Here is a 27,977-nt window from a genome sequence, read left to right as displayed (position 1 = left end):
CTCCCAGGGTGACAATGTTCTTATTCTCCAGGGTCAAACAGAGATGGTTTTCTTTCAGGAGATACATGTGTTCCTTTAAGTCATATAGAAAGGCCTATTTTGTAACAAAGAGCCCATATCCACATTGAATGACCTATGTTGCAGGAGGAATTCCTTTCCAAATCTATCTCGGTTCTCACAGGGAAGCAATGTGCTAGATGTTGCTGCTTGTAACATATAATGTTTCTTGGGAGAGATCCCTTTGTCTTCAACTCAGCTGAACAGGCCAACGTAGAAAAAAGGGAGCCTATCTCCACCGTGAGAAACCATGCTGCAGGAAGTATTCCAATCAAAAACAAACTTATCTCACGGGGAAACAATGTGCTACCATTCCTGCTTCCAACAGAGATGGTGTTCTTTCGAGAGGTATGTGTGTTTCTTGAAATCTGCGGAATAGGCCTATTGGAAACAAAGTGAGCCTATGTCTACATTGAAAGACCTAAACTGCCTGAAGTACTCCTTTCAAATAGTAACTCAGCTCTCTCACAGAATCAATGTGCTACATGCTGCAGCGTCTAATCTAGATGGTTTCCTTTTAGAGATACATGTGTTTCTTCAATTCACCTGATTGTGTGTATTGGGAACAAAGTGAGCCAACCCACCCTTGGAAAACGTAAGTTGCAGGAAGTCTTTCTTTGACAAACTTACTAAATTCTCACAGGGAAACAATGCCCGAATATTCCTGCTTCCAACAGAGATGGCTTTCTTTGGAGAGATATATGTGTTTCTTCAAATGTGCTGAATAGGCCTACTTGGAACAAAGTGTGCCTATCTCTACATTGAAAATCCTCAGTTGCCCGAAGTACTCCTTTCAAGTACTAACTCAGATCTCACAGAGAAACCATGTGCTACATGCTGCAGCTTCTAATCCCGATGGTTTCCTTTTAGAAATACATGTGTTTCTTCAATTCACATGAAGGTGTGTATTGGGAACAAAGTGAGTCAACCCAACCTTGGAAAACGTAAATTGCAGGAAGTATTCCCTTGCAAAACCTATTCAATTCGAAGTTGGAAACAATATGGGGGATGCTCCTTCTTCCACAGAGATGTTTTCTTTGAGAGACACACGTGTTTCTTCAAGTTAGCTGGACAGGCCTATTTGCTTACTGACTGTAACATATAAGATTTCTTTGGAGAGATACATGTGTTTCTTCAATGCAGCTGAAAAATGCCAATGTGGAAATAAGGGAGCCTCTCTCCACCATGAAGCACCCTGTTGCAGGAAGTATTCCATTTACAAACAAACACAATCTCCCAGGGAGACAATGTGCTATTACTCATGCTTCCAGCAGAGATGGTTTTTTTGGAGAAATATATGTGTTTCTTCAAATCTGCTGAACAGGCCTATTAGGAACAAAGAGAGCCTATGTCTACATTGAAAAAGCTAAATTGCCTGAAGTACTCCTTTCAAATATTAACTCAGCTGTCACAGGGAAACAATGAGCTGCACGGTACAGCTTCTAACATAGATGGTTTCCTTTTAGAGGTACGTGTGTTTCTTCAACTCACCTGCCTGTGTCTATCTGGAAAAAAGTGAGCCTATCCCAACCTTGAAAACCCTAAGCTGTAGGAAGTATTCCTATGCAAAGCCTTCTCAATTCTTACTGGGATACAATGTGGTGGATTCTCCTGCTTCTCACACAGATGTTTTCTGTCAAAAGACACATGTGTTTGTTCAAATTAGCCGGGGAGGCCTATTTGGAACAAACAACCCTTTGTTCCCCTTGCAAATTCTGAATGGTGGGAAGAAATTCTTTTAAAATACTCATTTTTAACAGGGAAGCAATGTGCTAGATGTTGAAGATTGTAACATAGATAGTTTTCTTTGCAGAGACACTGATGTTTTTACAACTTAGCTCACAGGCCTACGTGGAAGATAGAGAGCCTATCTCCCTTTGAAAAACGTAAGTTGCCCAAAGTATTCCTTTTAAAATGAAACTCAATTCTCTGAGGGAAAGAATGTGCTATATGCTCCTGATTCTGACTCAAGTGGTTTCTTTTGAGATACATGAGTTCCTTTAACTCTGCTGAAAGGGCCTATTTGGAACAAACAGCCTATCTCCACCTTGAATTTCAAAGATGCAGGAAGTACTGCTTTCAAAAACTTACTGGTTTTTACACGGGTAAACAATGAAGTACATGGCGAAGTTTGTAATCTAGTTGGTTTTCGTTTAGTGCTCCATGTGTTTCTTGAACTCATCTGAATAGGCCCATTTGGAACAAAGAGAGCCTACGTTCACTTTGAAAAATGTAATTTATAGGAAGTACTCCTATCAATAATTAACTCTCTTCTCAGAGGTATACTAGGTCCTAGATTCTATAGCTTGTATCACAGATAGTTTACTGTCAAGAGATAAATGTGTTTCTTCAACTTGCCTGAATAGGCCTATTTCAAAAAAAAGAGCTGATTTTCCCTTTGAAAAACCTAAGTCACAGGAAGTATTCCTTCAAAAACCAGCTCAATTCTCGCAGTGAAACAAGCTCCTAGATGCTGCAGTTTTGAACATAGATGGTTTTCTTTGGACAGATACATGTCTTTGTTCACCTCAGCTGAATAGACCTATTTGTTACAAAGAGAGCCTCTCTCCACCTTGAAAAACCTAAGTTGCCAAAGTGTTCATTTTCTATGTACTGAATACTCAGAGGGAAACAATGTGCTACATGTTGCAGCTTCTAGCATTGATGGTTTTCTGGAGATATAAATCTGTTTCTTCACATCAGCTGAATGGTCTTATTTGAAAAAAGGTAAACTTATCTCAACCTTGAAACATACGTTGCTGGAAAGTAGGACGTTCAGGAACATACTCCACTGTCACAGGGAAATAATGTGCTAGAAGCTCCTGCTTCTACTACAGATGATTTCCTTTCTAGAGATACATGTGTTTCTTCCAATTAGCTGAAAAGACCTAATTGAAAAAAGCGAGATTTCTCCACCTTCAAAATTCTCACTGGCAGAGAGTATTTCTTAGGAAAATTAACTACTCTCCATCAGAGAAACAACAGCAAGATACTGAAGCTTGTCACACAGACAGTTTTCTTTTCTTTGGAGAGATTTCTTTGCTCTTTCAACTCAGGTTCGTAGGCCTAGTTGGAACACAGAAAGCCAATCTCCACATTGAAAAACCTACGTTCCCATATGTATTCCTTTGAAAAACGAAATCCATTTTCATCAGAAAACAATGTACGAGATGCTGAGCTTCTACAATACATGGTTCTCTTGGAGAGATAAATGTGTTGCTTCAACTCAGCTGAATTTGCCTCTTTGGAACAATGTGATGTCATGTGAACCTTGGAAAACGTCCGTCGCGGGAAGTAGTCCTTGCAAAACCGTACTCAATTTTCTCAGGAGACAATGGGCTAGATGCTCCTATTTCTGAAACAGACGGTTTTCTTTCAAGTTATGCATGTGTTTCTTTAAATTAGCTGGCTAGGCCTATTTTGAACAAAGAGATTTTATCTCCATATTGAGAAACTGAAGTTGCTCTAGGTATTTCATTGACAAACTACACTCAATCTGACAAGGAAACAATGTGTTAGATATTCCTTCTGGTAACATAGATGGTTTTCTTCGGAGAGAAACACGTGTTTGTTCAAATCAGCTGAAAAGGCCTCCATGATACAAAGGGAGCCTATCTCCATCCTGAAAAACCTAAGTTGCAAGAAGTATTCCTTTTAAATCTACTGACTACTCACATGGAAACAATATGCTAGATGCTGCAGCTTGTAGTTAGACGGTTTTCTTTGGAGAGACACATGTGTTTCTTCACCTCAGCTGAATTGACCTGTTTTGAACCAAGAGAGTCTACCTCCACCTTGAAAATCCTAACTTGCAGGAAGTATTTCTTTGAAAAAACTGGCAAAAGTCTCCCAGGGTGACAATGTTCTTATTCTCCAGGGTCAAACAGAGATGGTTTTCTTTCAGGAGATACATGTGTTCCTTTAAGTCATATAGAAAGGCCTATTTTGTAACAAAGAGCCCATATCCACATTGAATGACCTATGTTGCAGGAGGAATTCCTTTCCAAATCTATCTCGGTTCTCACAGGGAAGCAATGTGCTAGATGTTGCTGCTTGTAACATATAATGTTTCTTGGGAGAGATCCCTTTGTCTTCAACTCAGCTGAACAGGCCAATGTAGAAAAAAGGGAGCCTATCTCCACCGTGAGAAACCATGCTGCAGGAAGTATTCCAATCAAAAACAAACTTATCTCACGGGGAAACAATGTGCTACCATTCCTGCTTCCAACAGAGATGGTGTTCTTTCGAGAGGTATGTGTGTTTCTTGAAATCTGCGGAATAGGCCTATTGGAAACAAAGTGATCCTATGTCTACATTGAAAGACCTAAACTGCCTGAAGTACTCCTTTCAAATAGTAACTCAGCTCTCTCACAGAATCAATGTGCTACATGCTGCAGCGTCTAATCTAGATGGTTTCCTTTTAGAGATACATGTGTTTCTTCAATTCACCTGATTGTGTGTATTGGGAACAAAGTGAGCCAACCCACCCTTGGAAAACGTAAGTTGCAGGAAGTCTTTCTTTGACAAACTTACTAAATTCTCACAGGGAAACAATGCCCGAATATTCCTGCTTCCAACAGAGATGGCTTTCTTTGGAGAGATATATGTGTTTCTTCAAATGTGCTGAATAGGCCTACTTGGAACAAAGTGTGCCTATCTCTACATTGAAAATCCTCAGTTGCCCGAAGTACTCCTTTCAAGTACTAACTCAGATCTCACAGAGAAACCATTTGCTACATGCTGCAGCTTCTAATCCCGATGGTTTCCTTTTAGAAATACATGTGTTTCTTCAATTCACATGAAGGTGTGTATTGGGAACAAAGTGAGTCAACCCAACCTTGGAAAACGTAAATTGCAGGAAGTATTCCCTTGCAAAACCTATTCAATTCGAAGTTGGAAACAATATGGGGGATGCTCCTTCTTCCACAGAGATGTTTTCTTTGAGAGACACACGTGTTTCTTCAAGTTAGCTGGACAGGCCTATTTGCTTACTGACTGTAACATATAAGATTTCTTTGGAGAGATACATGTGTTTCTTCAATGCAGCTGAAAAATGCCAATGTGGAAATAAGGGAGCCTCTCTCCACCATGAAGCACCCTGTTGCAGGAAGTATTCCATTTACAAACAAACACAATCTCCCAGGGAGACAATGTGCTATTACTCATGCTTCCAGCAGAGATGGTTTTTTTGGAGAAATATATGTGTTTCTTCAAATCTGCTGAACAGGCCTATTAGGAACAAAGAGAGCCTATGTCTACATTGAAAAAGCTAAATTACCTGAAGTACTCCTTTCAAATATTAACTCAGCTGTCTCAGGGAAACAATGAGCTGCACGGTACAGCTTCTAACATAGATGGTTTCCTTTTAGAGGTACGTGTGTTTCTTCAACTCACCTGCCTGTGCCTATCTGGAAAAAAGTGAGCCTATCCCAACCTTGAAAACCCTAAGCTGTAGGAAGTATTCCTATGCAAAGCCTTCTCAATTCTTACTGGGATACAATGTGGTGGATTCTCCTGCTTCTCACACAGATGTTTTCTGTCAAAAGACACATGTGTTTGTTCAAATTAGCCGGGGAGGCCTATTTGGAACAAACAACCCTTTGTTCCCCTTGCAAATTCTGAATGGTGGGAAGAAATTCTTTTAAAATACTCATTTTTAACAGGGAAGCAATGTGCTAGATGTTGAAGATTGTAACATAGATAGTTTTCTTTGCAGAGACACTGATGTTTTTACAACTTAGCTCACAGGCCTACGTGGAAGATAGAGAGCCTATCTCCCTTTGAAAAACGTAAGTTGCCCAAAGTATTCCTTTTAAAATGAAACTCAATTCTCTGAGGGAAAGAATGTGCTATATGCTCCTGATTCTGACTCAAGTGGTTTCTTTTGAGATACATGAGTTCCTTTAACTCTGCTTAAAGGGCCTATTTGGAACAAACAGCCTATCTCCACCTTGAATTTCAAAGATGCAGGAAGTACTGCTTTCAAAAACTTACTGGTTTTTACACGGGTAAACAATGAAGTACATGGTGAAGTTTGTAATCTAGTTGGTTTTCGTTTAGTGCTCCATGTGTTTCTTGAACTCATCTGAATAGGCCCATTTGGAACAAAGAGAGCCTACGTTCACTTTGAAAAATGTAATTTATAGGAAGTACTCCTATCAATAATTAACTCTCTTCTCAGAGGTATACTAGGTCCTAGATTCTATAGCTTGTATCACAGATAGTTTACTGTCAAGAGATAAATGTGTTTCTTCAACTTGCCTGAATAGGCCTATTTCAAAAAAAAGAGCTGATTTTCCCTTTGAAAAACCTAAGTCACAGGAAGTATTCCTTCAAAAACCAGCTCAATTCTCGCAGTGAAACAAGCTCCTAGATGCTGCAGTTTTGAACATAGATGGTTTTCTTTGGACAGATACATGTCTTTGTTCACCTCAGCTGAATAGACCTATTTGTTACAAAGAGAGCCTCTCTCCACCTTGAAAAACCTAAGTTGCCAAAGTGTTCATTTTCTATGTACTGAATACTCAGAGGGAAACAATGTGCTACATGTTGCAGCTTCTAGCATTGATGGTTTTCTGGAGATATAAATCTGTTTCTTCACATCAGCTGAATGGTCTTATTTGAAAAAAGGTAAACTTATCTCAACCTTGAAACATACGTTGCTGGAAAGTAGGACGTTCAGGAACATACTCCACTGTCACAGGGAAATAATGTGCTAGAAGCTCCTGCTTCTACTACAGATGATTTCCTTTCTAGAGATACATGTGTTTCTTCCAATTAGCTGAAAAGACCTAATTGAAAAAAGCGAAATTTCTCCACCTTCAAAATTCTCACTGGCAGAGAGTATTTCTTAGGAAAATTAACTACTCTCCATCAGAGAAACAACAGCAAGATACTGAAGCTTGTCACACAGACAGTTTTCTTTTCTTTGGAGAGATTTCTTTGCTCTTTCAACTCAGGTTCGTAGGCCTAGTTGGAACACAGAAAGCCAATCTCCACATTGAAAAACCTACGTTCCCATATGTATTCCTTTGAAAAACGAAATCCATTTTCATCAGAAAACAATGTACGAGATGCTGAGCTTCTACAATACATGGTTCTCTTGGAGAGATAAATGTGTTGCTTCAACTCAGCTGAATTTGCCTCTTTGGAACAATGTGATCTCATGTGAACCTTGGAAAACGTCCGTCGCGGGAAGTAGTCCTTGCAAAACCGTACTCAATTTTCTCAGGAGACAATGGGCTAGATGCTCCTATTTCTGAAACAGACGGTTTTCTTTCAAGTTATGCATGTGTTTCTTTAAATTAGCTGGCTAGGCCTATTTTGAACAAAGAGATCTTATCTCCATATTGAGAAACTGAAGTTGCTCTAGGTATTTCATTGACAAACTACACTCAATCTGACAAGGAAACAATGTGTTAGATATTCCTTCTGGTAACATAGATGGTTTTCTTCGGAGAGAAACACGTGTTTGTTCAAATCAGCTGAAAAGGCCTCCATGATACAAAGGGAGCCTATCTCCATCCTGAAAAACCGAAGTTGCAAGAAGTATTCCTTTTAAATCTACTGACTACTCACATGGAAACAATATGCTAGATGCTGCAGCTTGTAGTTAGACGGTTTTCTTTGGAGAGACACATGTGTTTCTTCACCTCAGCTGAATTGACCTGTTTTGAACCAAGAGAGTCTACCTCCACCTTGAAAATCCTAACTTGCAGGAAGTATTTCTTTGAAAAAACTGGCAAAAGTCTCCCAGGGTGACAATGTTCTTATTCTCCAGGGTCAAACAGAGATGGTTTTCTTTCAGGAGATACATGTGTTCCTTTAAGTCATATAGAAAGGCCTATTTTGTAACAAAGAGCCCATATCCACATTGAATGACCTATGTTGCAGGAGGAATTCCTTTCCAAATCTATCTCGGTTCTCACAGGGAAGCAATGTGCTAGATGTTGCTGCTTGTAACATATAATGTTTCTTGGGAGAGATCCCTTTGTCTTCAACTCAGCTGAACAGGCCAACGTAGAAAAAAGGGAGCCTATCTCCACCGTGAGAAACCATGCTGCAGGAAGTATTCCAATCAAAAACAAACTTATCTCACGGGGAAACAATGTGCTACCATTCCTGCTTCCAACAGAGATGGTGTTCTTTCGAGAGGTATGTGTGTTTCTTGAAATCTGCGGAATAGGCCTATTGGAAACAAAGTGAGCCTATGTCTACATTGAAAGACCTAAACTGCCTGAAGTACTCCTTTCAAATAGTAACTCAGCTCTCTCACAGAATCAATGTGCTACATGCTGCAGCGTCTAATCTAGATGGTTTCCTTTTAGAGATACATGTGTTTCTTCAATTCACCTGATTGTGTGTATTGGGAACAAAGTGAGCCAACCCACCCTTGGAAAACGTAAGTTGCAGGAAGTCTTTCTTTGACAAACTTACTAAATTCTCACAGGGAAACAATGCCCGAATATTCCTGCTTCCAACAGAGATGGCTTTCTTTGGAGAGATATATGTGTTTCTTCAAATGTGCTGAATAGGCCTACTTGGAACAAAGTGTGCCTATCTCTACATTGAAAATCCTCAGTTGCCCGAAGTACTCCTTTCAAGTACTAACTCAGATCTCACAGAGAAACCATGTGCTACATGCTGCAGCTTCTAATCCCGATGGTTTCCTTTTAGAAATACATGTGTTTCTTCAATTCACATGAAGGTGTGTATTGGGAACAAAGTGAGTCAACCCAACCTTGGAAAACGTAAATTGCAGGAAGTATTCCCTTGCAAAACCTATTCAATTCGAAGTTGGAAACAATATGGGGGATGCTCCTTCTTCCACAGAGATGTTTTCTTTGAGAGACACACGTGTTTCTTCAAGTTAGCTGGACAGGCCTATTTGCTTACTGACTGTAACATATAAGATTTCTTTGGAGAGATACATGTGTTTCTTCAATGCAGCTGAAAAATGCCAATGTGGAAATAAGGGAGCCTCTCTCCACCATGAAGCACCCTGTTGCAGGAAGTATTCCATTTACAAACAAACACAATCTCCCAGGGAGACAATGTGCTATTACTCATGCTTCCAGCAGAGATGGTTTTTTTGGAGAAATATATGTGTTTCTTCAAATCTGCTGAACAGGCCTATTAGGAACAAAGAGAGCCTATGTCTACATTGAAAAAGCTAAATTGCCTGAAGTACTCCTTTCAAATATTAACTCAGCTGTCACAGGGAAACAATGAGCTGCACGGTACAGCTTCTAACATAGATGGTTTCCTTTTAGAGGTACGTGTGTTTCTTCAACTCACCTGCCTGTGTCTATCTGGAAAAAAGTGAGCCTATCCCAACCTTGAAAACCCTAAACTGTAGGAAGTATTCCTATGCAAAGCCTTCTCAATTCTTACTGGGATACAATGTGGTGGATTCTCCTGCTTCTCACACAGATGTTTTCTGTCAAAAGACACATGTGTTTGTTCAAATTAGCCGGGGAGGCCTATTTGGAACAAACAACCCTTTGTTCCCCTTGCAAATTCTGAATGGTGGGAAGAAATTCTTTTAAAATACTCATTTTTAACAGGGAAGCAATGTGCTAGATGTTGAAGATTGTAACATAGATAGTTTTCTTTGCAGAGACACTGATGTTTTTACAACTTAGCTCACAGGCCTACGTGGAAGATAGAGAGCCTATCTCCCTTTGAAAAACGTAAGTTGCCCAAAGTATTCCTTTTAAAATGAAACTCAATTCTCTGAGGGAAAGAATGTGCTATATGCTCCTGATTCTGACTCAAGTGGTTTCTTTTGAGATACATGAGTTCCTTTAACTCTGCTGAAAGGGCCTATTTGGAACAAACAGCCTATCTCCACCTTGAATTTCAAAGATGCAGGAAGTACTGCTTTCAAAAACTTACTGGTTTTTACACGGGTAAACAATGAAGTACATGGCGAAGTTTGTAATCTAGTTGGTTTTCGTTTAGTGCTCCATGTGTTTCTTGAACTCATCTGAATAGGCCCATTTGGAACAAAGAGAGCCTACGTTCACTTTGAAAAATGTAATTTATAGGAAGTACTCCTATCAATAATTAACTCTCTTCTCAGAGGTATACTAGGTCCTAGATTCTATAGCTTGTATCACAGATAGTTTACTGTCAAGAGATAAATGTGTTTCTTCAACTTGCCTGAATAGGCCTATTTCAAAAAAAAGAGCTGATTTTCCCTTTGAAAAACCTAAGTCACAGGAAGTATTCCTTCAAAAACCAGCTCAATTCTCGCAGTGAAACAAGCTCCTAGATGCTGCAGTTTTGAACATAGATGGTTTTCTTTGGACAGATACATGTCTTTGTTCACCTCAGCTGAATAGACCTATTTGTTACAAAGAGAGCCTCTCTCCACCTTGAAAAACCTAAGTTGCCAAAGTGTTCATTTTCTATGTACTGAATACTCAGAGGGAAACAATGTGCTACATGTTGCAGCTTCTAGCATTGATGGTTTTCTGGAGATATAAATCTGTTTCTTCACATCAGCTGAATGGTCTTATTTGAAAAAAGGTAAACTTATCTCAACCTTGAAACATACGTTGCTGGAAAGTAGGACGTTCAGGAACATACTCCACTGTCACAGGGAAATAATGTGCTAGAAGCTCCTGCTTCTACTACAGATGATTTCCTTTCTAGAGATACATGTGTTTCTTCCAATTAGCTGAAAAGACCTAATTGAAAAAAGCGAGATTTCTCCACCTTCAAAATTCTCACTGGCAGAGAGTATTTCTTAGGAAAATTAACTACTCTCCATCAGAGAAACAACAGCAAGATACTGAAGCTTGTCACACAGACAGTTTTCTTTTCTTTGGAGAGATTTCTTTGCTCTTTCAACTCAGGTTCGTAGGCCTAGTTGGAACACAGAAAGCCAATCTCCACATTGAAAAACCTACGTTCCCATATGTATTCCTTTGAAAAAGGAAATCCATTTTCATCAGAAAACAATGTACGAGATGCTGAGCTTCTACAATACATGGTTCTCTTGGAGAGATAAATGTGTTGCTTCAACTCAGCTGAATTTGCCTCTTTGGAACAATGTGATGTCATGTGAACCTTGGAAAACGTCCGTCGCGGGAAGTAGTCCTTGCAAAACCGTACTCAATTTTCTCAGGAGACAATGGGCTAGATGCTCCTATTTCTGAAACAGACGGTTTTCTTTCAAGTTATGCATGTGTTTCTTTAAATTAGCTGGCTAGGCCTATTTTGAACGAAGAGATCTTATCTCCATATTGAGAAACTGAAGTTGCTCTAGGTATTTCATTGACAAACTACACTCAATCTGACAAGGAAACAATGTGTTAGATATTCCTTCTGGTAACATAGATGGTTTTCTTCGGAGAGAAACACGTGTTTGTTCAAATCAGCTGAAAAGGCCTCCATGATACAAAGGGAGCCTATCTCCATCCTGAAAAACCGAAGTTGCAAGAAGTATTCCTTTTAAATCTACTGACTACTCACATGGAAACAATATGCTAGATGCTGCAGCTTGTAGTTAGACGGTTTTCTTTGGAGAGACACATGTGTTTCTTCACCTCAGCTGAATTGACCTGTTTGGAACCAAGAGAGTCTACCTCCACCTTGAAAATCCTAACTTGCAGGAAGTATTTCTTTGAAAAAACTGGCAAAAGTCTCCCAGGGTGACAATGTTCTTATTCTCCAGGGTCAAACAGAGATGGTTTTCTTTCAGGAGATACATGTGTTCCTTTAAGTCATATAGAAAGGCCTATTTTGTAACAAAGAGCCCATATCCACATTGAATGACCTATGTTGCAGGAGGAATTCCTTTCCAAATCTATCTCGGTTCTCACAGGGAAGCAATGTGCTAGATGTTGCTGCTTGTAACATATAATGTTTCTTGGGAGAGATCCCTTTGTCTTCAACTCAGCTGAACAGGCCAACGTAGAAAAAAGGGAGCCTATCTCCACCGTGAGAAACCATGCTGCAGGAAGTATTCCAATCAAAAACAAACTTATCTCACGGGGAAACAATGTGCTACCATTCCTGCTTCCAACAGAGATGGTGTTCTTTCGAGAGGTATGTGTGTTTCTTGAAATCTGCGGAATAGGCCTATTGGAAACAAAGTGAGCCTATGTCTACATTGAAAGACCTAAACTGCCTGAAGTACTCCTTTCAAATAGTAACTCAGCTCTCTCACAGAATCAATGTGCTACATGCTGCAGCGTCTAATCTAGATGGTTTCCTTTTAGAGATACATGTGTTTCTTCAATTCACCTGATTGTGTGTATTGGGAACAAAGTGAGCCAACCCACCCTTGGAAAACGTAAGTTGCAGGAAGTCTTTCTTTGACAAACTTACTAAATTCTCACAGGGAAACAATGCCCGAATATTCCTGCTTCCAACAGAGATGGCTTTCTTTGGAGAGATATATGTGTTTCTTCAAATGTGCTGAATAGGCCTACTTGGAACAAAGTGTGCCTATCTCTACATTGAAAATCCTCAGTTGCCCGAAGTACTCCTTTCAAGTACTAACTCAGATCTCACAGAGAAACCATGTGCTACATGCTGCAGCTTCTAATCCCGATGGTTTCCTTTTAGAAATACATGTGTTTCTTCAATTCACATGAAGGTGTGTATTGGGAACAAAGTGAGTCAACCCAACCTTGGAAAACGTAAATTGCAGGAAGTATTCCCTTGCAAAACCTATTCAATTCGAAGTTGGAAACAATATGGGGGATGCTCCTTCTTCCACAGAGATGTTTTCTTTGAGAGACACACGTGTTTCTTCAAGTTAGCTGGACAGGCCTATTTGCTTACTGACTGTAACATATAAGATTTCTTTGGAGAGATACATGTGTTTCTTCAATGCAGCTGAAAAATGCCAATGTGGAAATAAGGGAGCCTCTCTCCACCATGAAGCACCCTGTTGCAGGAAGTATTCCATTTACAAACAAACACAATCTCCCAGGGAGACAATGTGCTATTACTCATGCTTCCAGCAGAGATGGTTTTTTTGGAGAAATATATGTGTTTCTTCAAATCTGCTGAACAGGCCTATTAGGAACAAAGAGAGCCTATGTCTACATTGAAAAAGCTAAATTGCCTGAAGTACTCCTTTCAAATATTAACTCAGCTGTCACAGGGAAACAATGAGCTGCACGGTACAGCTTCTAACATAGATGGTTTCCTTTTAGAGGTACGTGTGTTTCTTCAACTCACCTGCCTGTGTCTATCTGGAAAAAAGTGAGCCTATCCCAACCTTGAAAACCCTAAGCTGTAGGAAGTATTCCTATGCAAAGCCTTCTCAATTCTTACTGGGATACAATGTGTTGGATTCTCCTGCTTCTCACACAGATGTTTTCTGTCAAAAGACACATGTGTTTGTTCAAATTAGCCGGGGAGGCCTATTTGGAACAAACAACCCTTTGTTCCCCTTGCAAATTCTGAATGGTGGGAAGAAATTCTTTTAAAATACTCATTTTTAACAGGGAAGCAATGTGCTAGATGTTGAAGATTGTAACATAGATAGTTTTCTTTGCAGAGACACTGATGTTTTTACAACTTAGCTCACAGGCCTACGTGGAAGATAGAGAGCCTATCTCCCTTTGAAAAACGTAAGTTGCCCAAAGTATTCCTTTTAAAATGAAACTCAATTCTCTGAGGGAAAGAATGTGCTATATGCTCCTGATTCTGACTCAAGTGGTTTCTTTTGAGATACATGAGTTCCTTTAACTCTGCTGAAAGGGCCTATTTGGAACAAACAGCCTATCTCCACCTTGAATTTCAAAGATGCAGGAAGTACTGCTTTCAAAAACTTACTGGTTTTTACACGGGTAAACAATGAAGTACATGGCGAAGTTTGTAATCTAGTTGGTTTTCGTTTAGTGCTCCATGTGTTTCTTGAACTCATCTGAATAGGCCCATTTGGAACAAAGAGAGCCTACGTTCACTTTGAAAAATGTAATTTATAGGAAGTACTCCTATCAATAATTAACTCTCTTCTCAGAGGTATACTAGGTCCTAGATTCTATAGCTTGTATCACAGATAGTTTACTGTCAAGAGATAAATGTGTTTCTTCAACTTGCCTGAATAGGCCTATTTCAAAAAAAAGAGCTGATTTTCCCTTTGAAAAACCTAAGTCACAGGAAGTATTCCTTCAAAAACCAGCTCAATTCTCGCAGTGAAACAAGCTCCTAGATGCTGCAGTTTTGAACATAGATGGTTTTCTTTGGACAGATACATGTCTTTGTTCACCTCAGCTGAATAGACCGATTTGTTACAAAGAGAGCCTCTCTCCACCTTGAAAAACCTAAGTTGCCAAAGTGTTCATTTTCTATGTACTGAATACTCAGAGGGAAACAATGTGCTACATGTTGCAGCTTCTAGCATTGATGGTTTTCTGGAGATATAAATCTGTTTCTTCACATCAGCTGAATGGTCTTATTTGAAAAAAGGTAAACTTATCTCAACCTTGAAACATACGTTGCTGGAAAGTAGGACGTTCAGGAACATACTCCACTGTCACAGGGAAATAATGTGCTAGAAGCTCCTGCTTCTACTACAGATGATTTCCTTTCTAGAGATACATGTGTTTCTTCCAATTAGCTGAAAAGACCTAATTGAAAAAAGCGAGATTTCTCCACCTTCAAAATTCTCACTGGCAGAGAGTATTTCTTAGGAAAATTAACTACTCTCCATCAGAGAAACAACAGCAAGATACTGAAGCTTGTCACACAGACAGTTTTCTTTTCTTTGGAGAGATTTCTTTGCTCTTTCAACTCAGGTTCGTAGGCCTAGTTGGAACACAGAAAGCCAATCTCCACATTGAAAAACCTACGTTCCCATATGTATTCCTTTGAAAAACGAAATCCATTTTCATCAGAAAACAATGTACGAGATGCTGAGCTTCTACAATACATGGTTCTCTTGGAGAGATAAATGTGTTGCTTCAACTCAGCTGAATTTGCCTCTTTGGAACAATGTGATCTCATGTGAACCTTGGAAAACGTCCGTCGCGGGAAGTAGTCCTTGCAAAACCGTACTCAATTTTCTCAGGAGACAATGGGCTAGATGCTCCTATTTCTGAAACAGACGGTTTTCTTTCAAGTTATGCATGTGTTTCTTTAAATTAGCTGGCTAGGCCTATTTTGAACAAAGAGATCTTATCTCCATATTGAGAAACTGAAGTTGCTCTAGGTATTTCATTGACAAACTACACTCAATCTGACAAGGAAACAATGTGTTAGATATTCCTTCTGGTAACATAGATGGTTTTCTTCGGAGAGAAACACGTGTTTGTTCAAATCAGCTGAAAAGGCCTCCATGATACAAAGGGAGCCTATCTCCATCCTGAAAAACCTAAGTTGCAAGAAGTATTCCTTTTAAATCTACTGACTACTCACATGGAAACAATATGCTAGATGCTGCAGCTTGTAGTTAGACGGTTTTCTTTGGAGAGACACATGTGTTTCTTCACCTCAGCTGAATTGACCTGTTTGGAACCAAGAGAGTCTACCTCCACCTTGAAAATCCTAACTTGCAGGAAGTATTTCTTTGAAAAAACTGGCAAAAGTCTCCCAGGGTGACAATGTTCTTATTCTCCAGGGTCAAACAGAGATGGTTTTCTTTCAGGAGATACATGTGTTCCTTTAAGTCATATAGAAAGGCCTATTTTGTAACAAAGAGCCCATATCCACATTGAATGACCTATGTTGCAGGAGGAATTCCTTTCCAAATCTATCTCGGTTCTCACAGGGAAGCAATGTGCTAGATGTTGCTGCTTGTAACATATAATGTTTCTTGGGAGAGATCCCTTTGTCTTCAACTCAGCTGAACAGGCCAACGTAGAAAAAAGGGAGCCTATCTCCACCGTGAGAAACCATGCTGCAGGAAGTATTCCAATCAAAAACAAACTTATCTCACGGGGAAACAATGTGCTACCATTCCTGCTTCCAACAGAGATGGTGTTCTTTCGAGAGGTATGTGTGTTTCTTGAAATCTGCGGAATAGGCCTATTGGAAACAAAGTGAGCCTATGTCTACATTGAAAGACCTAAACTGCCTGAAGTACTCCTTTCAAATAGTAACTCAGCTCTCTCACAGAATCAATGTGCTACATGCTGCAGCGTCTAATCTAGATGGTTTCCTTTTAGAGATACATGTGTTTCTTCAATTCACCTGATTGTGTGTATTGGGAACAAAGTGAGCCAACCCACCCTTGGAAAACGTAAGTTGCAGGAAGTCTTTCTTTGACAAACTTACTAAATTCTCACAGGGAAACAATGCCCGAATATTCCTGCTTCCAACAGAGATGGCTTTCTTTGGAGAGATATATGTGTTTCTTCAAATGTGCTGAATAGGCCTACTTGGAACAAAGTGTGCCTATCTCTACATTGAAAATCCTCAGTTGCCCGAAGTACTCCTTTCAAGTACTAACTCAGATCTCACAGAGAAACCATGTGCTACATGCTGCAGCTTCTAATCCCGATGGTTTCCTTTTAGAAATACATGTGTTTCTTCAATTCACATGAAGGTGTGTATTGGGAACAAAGTGAGTCAACCCAACCTTGGAAAACGTAAATTGCAGGAAGTATTCCCTTGCAAAACCTATTCAATTCGAAGTTGGAAACAATATGGGGGATGCTCCTTCTTCCACAGAGATGTTTTCTTTGAGAGACACACGTGTTTCTTCAAGTTAGCTGGACAGGCCTATTTGCTTACTGACTGTAACATATAAGATTTCTTTGGAGAGATACATGTGTTTCTTCAATGCAGCTGAAAAATGCCAATGTGGAAATAAGGGAGCCTCTCTCCACCATGAAGCACCCTGTTGCAGGAAGTATTCCATTTACAAACAAACACAATCTCCCAGGGAGACAATGTGCTATTACTCATGCTTCCAGCAGAGATGGTTTTTTTGGAGAAATATATGTGTTTCTTCAAATCTGCTGAACAGGCCTATTAGGAACAAAGAGAGCCTATGTCTACATTGAAAAAGCTAAATTGCCTGAAGTACTCCTTTCAAATATTAACTCAGCTGTCACAGGGAAACAATGAGCTGCACGGTACAGCTTCTAACATAGATGGTTTCCTTTTAGAGGTACGTGTGTTTCTTCAACTCACCTGCCTGTGTCTATCTGGAAAAAAGTGAGCCTATCCCAACCTTGAAAACCCTAAGCTGTAGGAAGTATTCCTATGCAAAGCCTTCTCAATTCTTACTGGGATACAATGTGGTGGATTCTCCTGCTTCTCACACAGATGTTTTCTGTCAAAAGACACATGTGTTTGTTCAAATTAGCCGGGGAGGCCTATTTGGAACAAACAACCCTTTGTTCCCCTTGCAAATTCTGAATGGTGGGAAGAAATTCTTTTAAAATACTCATTTTTAACAGGGAAGCAATGTGCTAGATGTTGAAGATTGTAACATAGATAGTTTTCTTTGCAGAGACACTGATGTTTTTACAACTTAGCTCACAGGCCTACGTGGAAGATAGAGAGCCTATCTCCCTTTGAAAAACGTAAGTTGCCCAAAGTATTCCTTTTAAAATGAAACTCAATTCTCTGAGGGAAAGAATGTGCTATATGCTCCTGATTCTGACTCAAGTGGTTTCTTTTGAGATACATGAGTTCCTTTAACTCTGCTGAAAGGGCCTATTTGGAACAAACAGCCTATCTCCACCTTGAATTTCAAAGATGCAGGAAGTACTGCTTTCAAAAACTTACTGGTTTTTACACGGGTAAACAATGAAGTACATGGCGAAGTTTGTAATCTAGTTGGTTTTCGTTTAGTGCTCCATGTGTTTCTTGAACTCATCTGAATAGGCCCATTTGGAACAAAGAGAGCCTACGTTCACTTTGAAAAATGTAATTTATAGGAAGTACTCCTATCAATAATTAACTCTCTTCTCAGAGGTATACTAGGTCCTAGATTCTATAGCTTGTATCACAGATAGTTTACTGTCAAGAGATAAATGTGTTTCTTCAACTTGCCTGAATAGGCCTATTTCAAAAAAAAAGAGCTGATTTTCCCTTTGAAAAACCTAAGTCACAGGAAGTATTCCTTCAAAAACCAGCTCAATTCTCGCAGTGAAACAAGCTCCTAGATGCTGCAGTTTTGAACATAGATGGTTTTCTTTGGACAGATACATGTCTTTGTTCACCTCAGCTGAATAGACCGATTTGTTACAAAGAGAGCCTCTCTCCACCTTGAAAAACCTAAGTTGCCAAAGTGTTCATTTTCTATGTACTGAATACTCAGAGGGAAACAATGTGCTACATGTTGCAGCTTCTAGCATTGATGGTTTTCTGGAGATATAAATCTGTTTCTTCACATCAGCTGAATGGTCTTATTTGAAAAAAGGTAAACTTATCTCAACCTTGAAACATACGTTGCTGGAAAGTAGGACGTTCAGGAACATACTCCACTGTCACAGGGAAATAATGTGCTAGAAGCTCCTGCTTCTACTACAGATGATTTCCTTTCTAGAGATACATGTGTTTCTTCCAATTAGCTGAAAAGACCTAATTGAAAAAAGCGAGATTTCTCCACCTTCAAAATTCTCACTGGCAGAGAGTATTTCTTAGGAAAATTAACTACTCTCCATCAGAGAAACAACAGCAAGATACTGAAGCTTGTCACACAGACAGTTTTCTTTTCTTTGGAGAGATTTCTTTGCTCTTTCAACTCAGGTTCGTAGGCCTAGTTGGAACACAGAAAGCCAATCTCCACATTGAAAAACCTACGTTCCCATATGTATTCCTTTGAAAAACGAAATCCATTTTCATCAGAAAACAATGTACGAGATGCTGAGCTTCTACAATACATGGTTCTCTTGGAGAGATAAATGTGTTGCTTCAACTCAGCTGAATTTGCCTCTTTGGAACAATGTGATGTCATGTGAACCTTGGAAAACGTCCGTCGCGGGAAGTAGTCCTTGCAAAACCGTACTCAATTTTCTCAGGAGACAATGGGCTAGATGCTCCTATTTCTGAAACAGACGGTTTTCTTTCAAGTTATGCATGTGTTTCTTTAAATTAGCTGGCTAGGCCTATTTTGAACAAAGAGATCTTATCTCCATATTGAGAAACTGAAGTTGCTCTAGGTATTTCATTGACAAACTACACTCAATCTGACAAGGAAACAATGTGTTAGATATTCCTTCTGGTAACATAGATGGTTTTCTTCGGAGAGAAACACGTGTTTGTTCAAATCAGCTGAAAAGGCCTCCATGATACAAAGGGAGCCTATCTCCATCCTGAAAAACCTAAGTTGCAAGAAGTATTCCTTTTAAATCTACTGACTACTCACATGGAAACAATATGCTAGATGCTGCAGCTTGTAGTTAGACGGTTTTCTTTGGAGAGACACATGTGTTTCTTCACCTCAGCTGAATTGACCTGTTTTGAACCAAGAGAGTCTACCTCCACCTTGAAAATCCTAACTTGCAGGAAGTATTTCTTTGAAAAAACTGGCAAAAGTCTCCCAGGGTGACAATGTTCTTATTCTCCAGGGTCAAACAGAGATGGTTTTCTTTCAGGAGATACATGTGTTCCTTTAAGTCATATAGAAAGGCCTATTTTGTAACAAAGAGCCCATATCCACATTGAATGACCTATGTTGCAGGAGGAATTCCTTTCCAAATCTATCTCGGTTCTCACAGGGAAGCAATGTGCTAGATGTTGCTGCTTGTAACATATAATGTTTCTTGGGAGAGATCCCTTTGTCTTCAACTCAGCTGAACAGGCCAACGTAGAAAAAAGGGAGCCTATCTCCACCGTGAGAAACCATGCTGCAGGAAGTATTCCAATCAAAAACAAACTTATCTCACGGGGAAACAATGTGCTACCATTCCTGCTTCCAACAGAGATGGTGTTCTTTCGAGAGGTATGTGTGTTTCTTGAAATCTGCGGAATAGGCCTATTGGAAACAAAGTGAGCCTATGTCTACATTGAAAGACCTAAACTGCCTGAAGTACTCCTTTCAAATAGTAACTCAGCTCTCTCACAGAATCAATGTGCTACATGCTGCAGCGTCTAATCTAGATGGTTTCCTTTTAGAGATACATGTGTTTCTTCAATTCACCTGATTGTGTGTATTGGGAACAAAGTGAGCCAACCCACCCTTGGAAAACGTAAGTTGCAGGAAGTCTTTCTTTGACAAACTTACTAAATTCTCACAGGGAAACAATGCCCGAATATTCCTGCTTCCAACAGAGATGGCTTTCTTTGGAGAGATATATGTGTTTCTTCAAATGTGCTGAATAGGCCTACTTGGAACAAAGTGTGCCTATCTCTACATTGAAAATCCTCAGTTGCCCGAAGTACTCCTTTCAAGTACTAACTCAGATCTCACAGAGAAACCATGTGCTACATGCTGCAGCTTCTAATCCCGATGGTTTCCTTTTAGAAATACATGTGTTTCTTCAATTCACATGAAGGTGTGTATTGGGAACAAAGTGAGTCAACCCAACCTTGGAAAACGTAAATTGCAGGAAGTATTCCCTTGCAAAACCTATTCAATTCGAAGTTGGAAACAATATGGGGGATGCTCCTTCTTCCACAGAGATGTTTTCTTTGAGAGACACACGTGTTTCTTCAAGTTAGCTGGACAGGCCTATTTGCTTACTGACTGTAACATATAAGATTTCTTTGGAGAGATACATGTGTTTCTTCAATGCAGCTGAAAAATGCCAATGTGGAAATAAGGGAGCCTCTCTCCACCATGAAGCACCCTGTTGCAGGAAGTATTCCATTTACAAACAAACACAATCTCCCAGGGAGACAATGTGCTATTACTCATGCTTCCAGCAGAGATGGTTTTTTTGGAGAAATATATGTGTTTCTTCAAATCTGCTGAACAGGCCTATTAGGAACAAAGAGAGCCTATGTCTACATTGAAAAAGCTAAATTGCCTGAAGTACTCCTTTCAAATATTAACTCAGCTGTCACAGGGAAACAATGAGCTGCACGGTACAGCTTCTAACATAGATGGTTTCCTTTTAGAGGTACGTGTGTTTCTTCAACTCACCTGCCTGTGTCTATCTGGAAAAAAGTGAGCCTATCCCAACCTTGAAAACCCTAAGCTGTAGGAAGTATTCCTATGCAAAGCCTTCTCAATTCTTACTGGGATACAATGTGGTGGATTCTCCTGCTTCTCACACAGATGTTTTCTGTCAAAAGACACATGTGTTTGTTCAAATTAGCCGGGGAGGCCTATTTGGAACAAACAACCCTTTGTTCCCCTTGCAAATTCTGAATGGTGGGAAGAAATTCTTTTAAAATACTCATTTTTAACAGGGAAGCAATGTGCTAGATGTTGAAGATTGTAACATAGATAGTTTTCTTTGCAGAGACACTGATGTTTTTACAACTTAGCTCACAGGCCTACGTGGAAGATAGAGAGCCTATCTCCCTTTGAAAAACGTAAGTTGCCCAAAGTATTCCTTTTAAAATGAAACTCAATTCTCTGAGGGAAAGAATGTGCTATATGCTCCTGATTCTGACTCAAGTGGTTTCTTTTGAGATACATGAGTTCCTTTAACTCTGCTGAAAGGGCCTATTTGGAACAAACAGCCTATCTCCACCTTGAATTTCAAAGATGCAGGAAGTACTGCTTTCAAAAACTTACTGGTTTTTACACGGGTAAACAATGAAGTACATGGCGAAGTTTGTAATCTAGTTGGTTTTCGTTTAGTGCTCCATGTGTTTCTTGAACTCATCTGAATAGGCCCATTTGGAACAAAGAGAGCCTACGTTCACTTTGAAAAATGTAATTTATAGGAAGTACTCCTATCAATAATTAACTCTCTTCTCAGAGGTATACTAGGTCCTAGATTCTATAGCTTGTATCACAGATAGTTTACTGTCAAGAGATAAATGTGTTTCTTCAACTTGCCTGAATAGGCCTATTTCAAAAAAAAAGAGCTGATTTTCCCTTTGAAAAACCTAAGTCACAGGAAGTATTCCTTCAAAAACCAGCTCAATTCTCGCAGTGAAACAAGCTCCTAGATGCTGCAGTTTTGAACATAGATGGTTTTCTTTGGACAGATACATGTCTTTGTTCACCTCAGCTGAATAGACCTATTTGTTACAAAGAGAGCCTCTCTCCACCTTGAAAAACCTAAGTTGCCAAAGTGTTCATTTTCTATGTACTGAATACTCAGAGGGAAACAATGTGCTACATGTTGCAGCTTCTAGCATTGATGGTTTTCTGGAGATATAAATCTGTTTCTTCACATCAGCTGAATGGTCTTATTTGAAAAAAGGTAAACTTATCTCAACCTTGAAACATACGTTGCTGGAAAGTAGGACGTTCAGGAACATACTCCACTGTCACAGGGAAATAATGTGCTAGAAGCTCCTGCTTCTACTACAGATGATTTCCTTTCTAGAGATACATGTGTTTCTTCCAATTAGCTGAAAAGACCTAATTGAAAAAAGCGAGATTTCTCCACCTTCAAAATTCTCACTGGCAGAGAGTATTTCTTAGGAAAATTAACTACTCTCCATCAGAGAAACAACAGCAAGATACTGAAGCTTGTCACACAGACAGTTTTCTTTTCTTTGGAGAGATTTCTTTGCTCTTTCAACTCAGGTTCGTAGGCCTAGTTGGAACACAGAAAGCCAATCTCCACATTGAAAAACCTACGTTCCCATATGTATTCCTTTGAAAAACGAAATCCATTTTCATCAGAAAACAATGTACGAGATGCTGAGCTTCTACAATACATGGTTCTCTTGGAGAGATAAATGTGTTGCTTCAACTCAGCTGAATTTGCCTCTTTGGAACAATGTGATGTCATGTGAACCTTGGAAAACGTCCGTCGCGGGAAGTAGTCCTTGCAAAACCGTACTCAATTTTCTCAGGAGACAATGGGCTAGATGCTCCTATTTCTGAAACAGACGGTTTTCTTTCAAGTTATGCATGTGTTTCTTTAAATTAGCTGGCTAGGCCTATTTTGAACAAAGAGATTTTATCTCCATATTGAGAAACTGAAGTTGCTCTAGGTATTTCATTGACAAACTACACTCAATCTGACAAGGAAACAATGTGTTAGATATTCCTTCTGGTAACATAGATGGTTTTCTTCGGAGAGAAACACGTGTTTGTTCAAATCAGCTGAAAAGGCCTCCATGATACAAAGGGAGCCTATCTCCATCCTGAAAAACCTAAGTTGCAAGAAGTATTCCTTTTAAATCTACTGACTACTCACATGGAAACAATATGCTAGATGCTGCAGCTTGTAGTTAGACGGTTTTCTTTGGAGAGACACATGTGTTTCTTCACCTCAGCTGAATTGACCTGTTTTGAACCAAGAGAGTCTACCTCCACCTTGAAAATCCTAACTTGCAGGAAGTATTTCTTTGAAAAAACTGGCAAAAGTCTCCCAGGGTGACAATGTTCTTATTCTCCAGGGTCAAACAGAGATGGTTTTCTTTCAGGAGATACATGTGTTCCTTTAAGTCATATAGAAAGGCCTATTTTGTAACAAAGAGCCCATATCCACATTGAATGACCTATGTTGCAGGAGGAATTCCTTTCCAAATCTATCTCGGTTCTCACAGGGAAGCAATGTGCTAGATGTTGCTGCTTGTAACATATAATGTTTCTTGGGAGAGATCCCTTTGTCTTCAACTCAGCTGAACAGGCCAACGTAGAAAAAAGGGAGCCTATCTCCACCGTGAGAAACCATGCTGCAGGAAGTATTCCAATCAAAAACAAACTTATCTCACGGGGAAACAATGTGCTACCATTCCTGCTTCCAACAGAGATGGTGTTCTTTCGAGAGGTATGTGTGTTTCTTGAAATCTGCGGAATAGGCCTATTGGAAACAAAGTGAGCCTATGTCTACATTGAAAGACCTAAACTGCCTGAAGTACTCCTTTCAAATAGTAACTCAGCTCTCTCACAGAATCAATGTGCTACATGCTGCAGCGTCTAATCTAGATGGTTTCCTTTTAGAGATACATGTGTTTCTTCAATTCACCTGATTGTGTGTATTGGGAACAAAGTGAGCCAACCCACCCTTGGAAAACGTAAGTTGCAGGAAGTCTTTCTTTGACAAACTTACTAAATTCTCACAGGGAAACAATGCCCGAATATTCCTGCTTCCAACAGAGATGGCTTTCTTTGGAGAGATATATGTGTTTCTTCAAATGTGCTGAATAGGCCTACTTGGAACAAAGTGTGCCTATCTCTACATTGAAAATCCTCAGTTGCCCGAAGTACTCCTTTCAAGTACTAACTCAGATCTCACAGAGAAACCATGTGCTACATGCTGCAGCTTCTAATCCCGATGGTTTCCTTTTAGAAATACATGTGTTTCTTCAATTCACATGAAGGTGTGTATTGGGAACAAAGTGAGTCAACCCAACCTTGGAAAACGTAAATTGCAGGAAGTATTCCCTTGCAAAACCTATTCAATTCGAAGTTGGAAACAATATGGGGGATGCTCCTTCTTCCACAGAGATGTTTTCTTTGAGAGACACACGTGTTTCTTCAAGTTAGCTGGACAGGCCTATTTGCTTACTGACTGTAACATATAAGATTTCTTTGGAGAGATACATGTGTTTCTTCAATGCAGCTGAAAAATGCCAATGTGGAAATAAGGGAGCCTCTCTCCACCATGAAGCACCCTGTTGCAGGAAGTATTCCATTTACAAACAAACACAATCTCCCAGGGAGACAATGTGCTATTACTCATGCTTCCAGCAGAGATGGTTTTTTTGGAGAAATATATGTGTTTCTTCAAATCTGCTGAACAGGCCTATTAGGAACAAAGAGAGCCTATGTCTACATTGAAAAAGCTAAATTGCCTGAAGTACTCCTTTCAAATATTAACTCAGCTGTCTCAGGGAAACAATGAGCTGCACGGTACAGCTTCTAACATAGATGGTTTCCTTTTAGAGGTACGTGTGTTTCTTCAACTCACCTGCCTGTGTCTATCTGGAAAAAAGTGAGCCTATCCCAACCTTGAAAACCCTAAGCTGTAGGAAGTATTCCTATGCAAAGCCTTCTCAATTCTTACTGGGATACAATGTGGTGGATTCTCCTGCTTCTCACACAGATGTTTTCTGTCAAAAGACACATGTGTTTGTTCAAATTAGCCGGGGAGGCCTATTTGGAACAAACAACCCTTTGTTCCCCTTGCAAATTCTGAATGGTGGGAAGAAATTCTTTTAAAATACTCATTTTTAACAGGGAAGCAATGTGCTAGATGTTGAAGATTGTAACATAGATAGTTTTCTTTGCAGAGACACTGATGTTTTTACAACTTAGCTCACAGGCCTACGTGGAAGATAGAGAGCCTATCTCCCTTTGAAAAACGTAAGTTGCCCAAAGTATTCCTTTTAAAATGAAACTCAATTCTCTGAGGGAAAGAATGTGCTATATGCTCCTGATTCTGACTCAAGTGGTTTCTTTTGAGATACATGAGTTCCTTTAACTCTGCTGAAAGGGCCTATTTGGAACAAACAGCCTATCTCCACCTTGAATTTCAAAGATGCAGGAAGTACTGCTTTCAAAAACTTACTGGTTTTTACACGGGTAAACAATGAAGTACATGGCGAAGTTTGTAATCTAGTTGGTTTTCGTTTAGTGCTCCATGTGTTTCTTGAACTCATCTGAATAGGCCCATTTGGAACAAAGAGAGCCTACGTTCACTTTGAAAAATGTAATTTATAGGAAGTACTCCTATCAATAATTAACTCTCTTCTCAGAGGTATACTAGGTCCTAGATTCTATAGCTTGTATCACAGATAGTTTACTGTCAAGAGATAAATGTGTTTCTTCAACTTGCCTGAATAGGCCTATTTCAAAAAAAAGAGCTGATTTTCCCTTTGAAAAACCTAAGTCACAGGAAGTATTCCTTCAAAAACCAGCTCAATTCTCGCAGTGAAACAAGCTCCTAGATGCTGCAGTTTTGAACATAGATGGTTTTCTTTGGACAGATACATGTCTTTGTTCACCTCAGCTGAATAGACCTATTTGTTACAAAGAGAGCCTCTCTCCACCTTGAAAAACCTAAGTTGCCAAAGTGTTCATTTTCTATGTACTGAATACTCAGAGGGAAACAATGTGCTACATGTTGCAGCTTCTAGCATTGATGGTTTTCTGGAGATATAAATCTGTTTCTTCACATCAGCTGAATGGTCTTATTTGAAAAAAGGTAAACTTATCTCAACCTTGAAACATACGTTGCTGGAAAGTAGGACGTTCAGGAACATACTCCACTGTCACAGGGAAATAATGTGCTAGAAGCTCCTGCTTCTACTACAGATGATTTCCTTTCTAGAGATACATGTGTTTCTTCCAATTAGCTGAAAAGACCTAATTGAAAAAAGCGAGATTTCTCCACCTTCAAAATTCTCACTGGCAGAGAGTATTTCTTAGGAAAATTAACTACTCTCCATCAGAGAAACAACAGCAAGATACTGAAGCTTGTCACACAGACAGTTTTCTTTTCTTTGGAGAGATTTCTTTGCTCTTTCAACTCAGGTTCGTAGGCCTAGTTGGAACACAGAAAGCCAATCTCCACATTGAAAAACCTACGTTCCCATATGTATTCCTTTGAAAAAGGAAATCCATTTTCATCAGAAAACAATGTACGAGATGCTGAGCTTCTACAATACATGGTTCTCTTGGAGAGATAAATATGTTGCTTCAACTCAGCTGAATTTGCCTCTTTGGAACAATGTGATCTCATGTGAACCTTGGAAAACGTCCGTCGCGGGAAGTAGTCCTTGCAAAACCGTACTCAATTTTCTCAGGAGACAATGGGCTAGATGCTCCTATTTCTGAAACAGACGGTTTTCTTTCAAGTTATGCATGTGTTTCTTTAAATTAGCTGGCTAGGCCTATTTTGAACAAAGAGATTTTATCTCCATATTGAGAAACTGAAGTTGCTCTAGGTATTTCATTGACAAACTACACTCAATCTGACAAGGAAACAATGTGTTAGATATTCCTTCTGGTAACATAGATGGTTTTCTTCGGAGAGAAACACGTGTTTGTTCAAATCAGCTGAAAAGGCCTCCATGATACAAAGGGAGCCTATCTCCATCCTGAAAAACCTAAGTTGCAAGAAGTATTCCTTTTAAATCTACTGACTACTCACATGGAAACAATATGCTAGATGCTGCAGCTTGTAGTTAGACGGTTTTCTTTGGAGAGACACATGTGTTTCTTCACCTCAGCTGAATTGACCTGTTTTGAACCAAGAGAGTCTACCTCCACCTTGAAAATCCTAACTTGCAGGAAGTATTTCTTTGAAAAAACTGGCAAAAGTCTCCCAGGGTGACAATGTTCTTATTCTCCAGGGTCAAACAGAGATGGTTTTCTTTCAGGAGATACATGTGTTCCTTTAAGTCATATAGAAAGGCCTATTTTGTAACAAAGAGCCCATATCCACATTGAATGACCTATGTTGCAGGAGGAATTCCTTTCCAAATCTATCTCGGTTCTCACAGGGAAGCAATGTGCTAGATGTTGCTGCTTGTAACATATAATGTTTCTTGGGAGAGATCCCTTTGTCTTCAACTCAGCTGAACAGGCCAACGTAGAAAAAAGGGAGCCTATCTCCACCGTGAGAAACCATGCTGCAGGAAGTATTCCAATCAAAAACAAACTTATCTCACGGGGAAACAATGTGCTACCATTCCTGCTTCCAACAGAGATGGTGTTCTTTCGAGAGGTATGTGTGTTTCTTGAAATCTGCGGAATAGGCCTATTGGAAACAAAGTGAGCCTATGTCTACATTGAAAGACCTAAACTGCCTGAAGTACTCCTTTCAAATAGTAACTCAGCTCTCTCACAGAATCAATGTGCTACATGCTGCAGCGTCTAATCTAGATGGTTTCCTTTTAGAGATACATGTGTTTCTTCAATTCACCTGATTGTGTGTATTGGGAACAAAGTGAGCCAACCCACCCTTGGAAAACGT

Source organism: Castor canadensis, chromosome 17, assembly GCF_047511655.1.
Source record: "Castor canadensis chromosome 17, mCasCan1.hap1v2, whole genome shotgun sequence".
NCBI classification, from domain to species: domain Eukaryota; kingdom Metazoa; phylum Chordata; class Mammalia; order Rodentia; family Castoridae; genus Castor; species Castor canadensis.
This window is presented reverse-complemented; position numbering follows the sequence as displayed.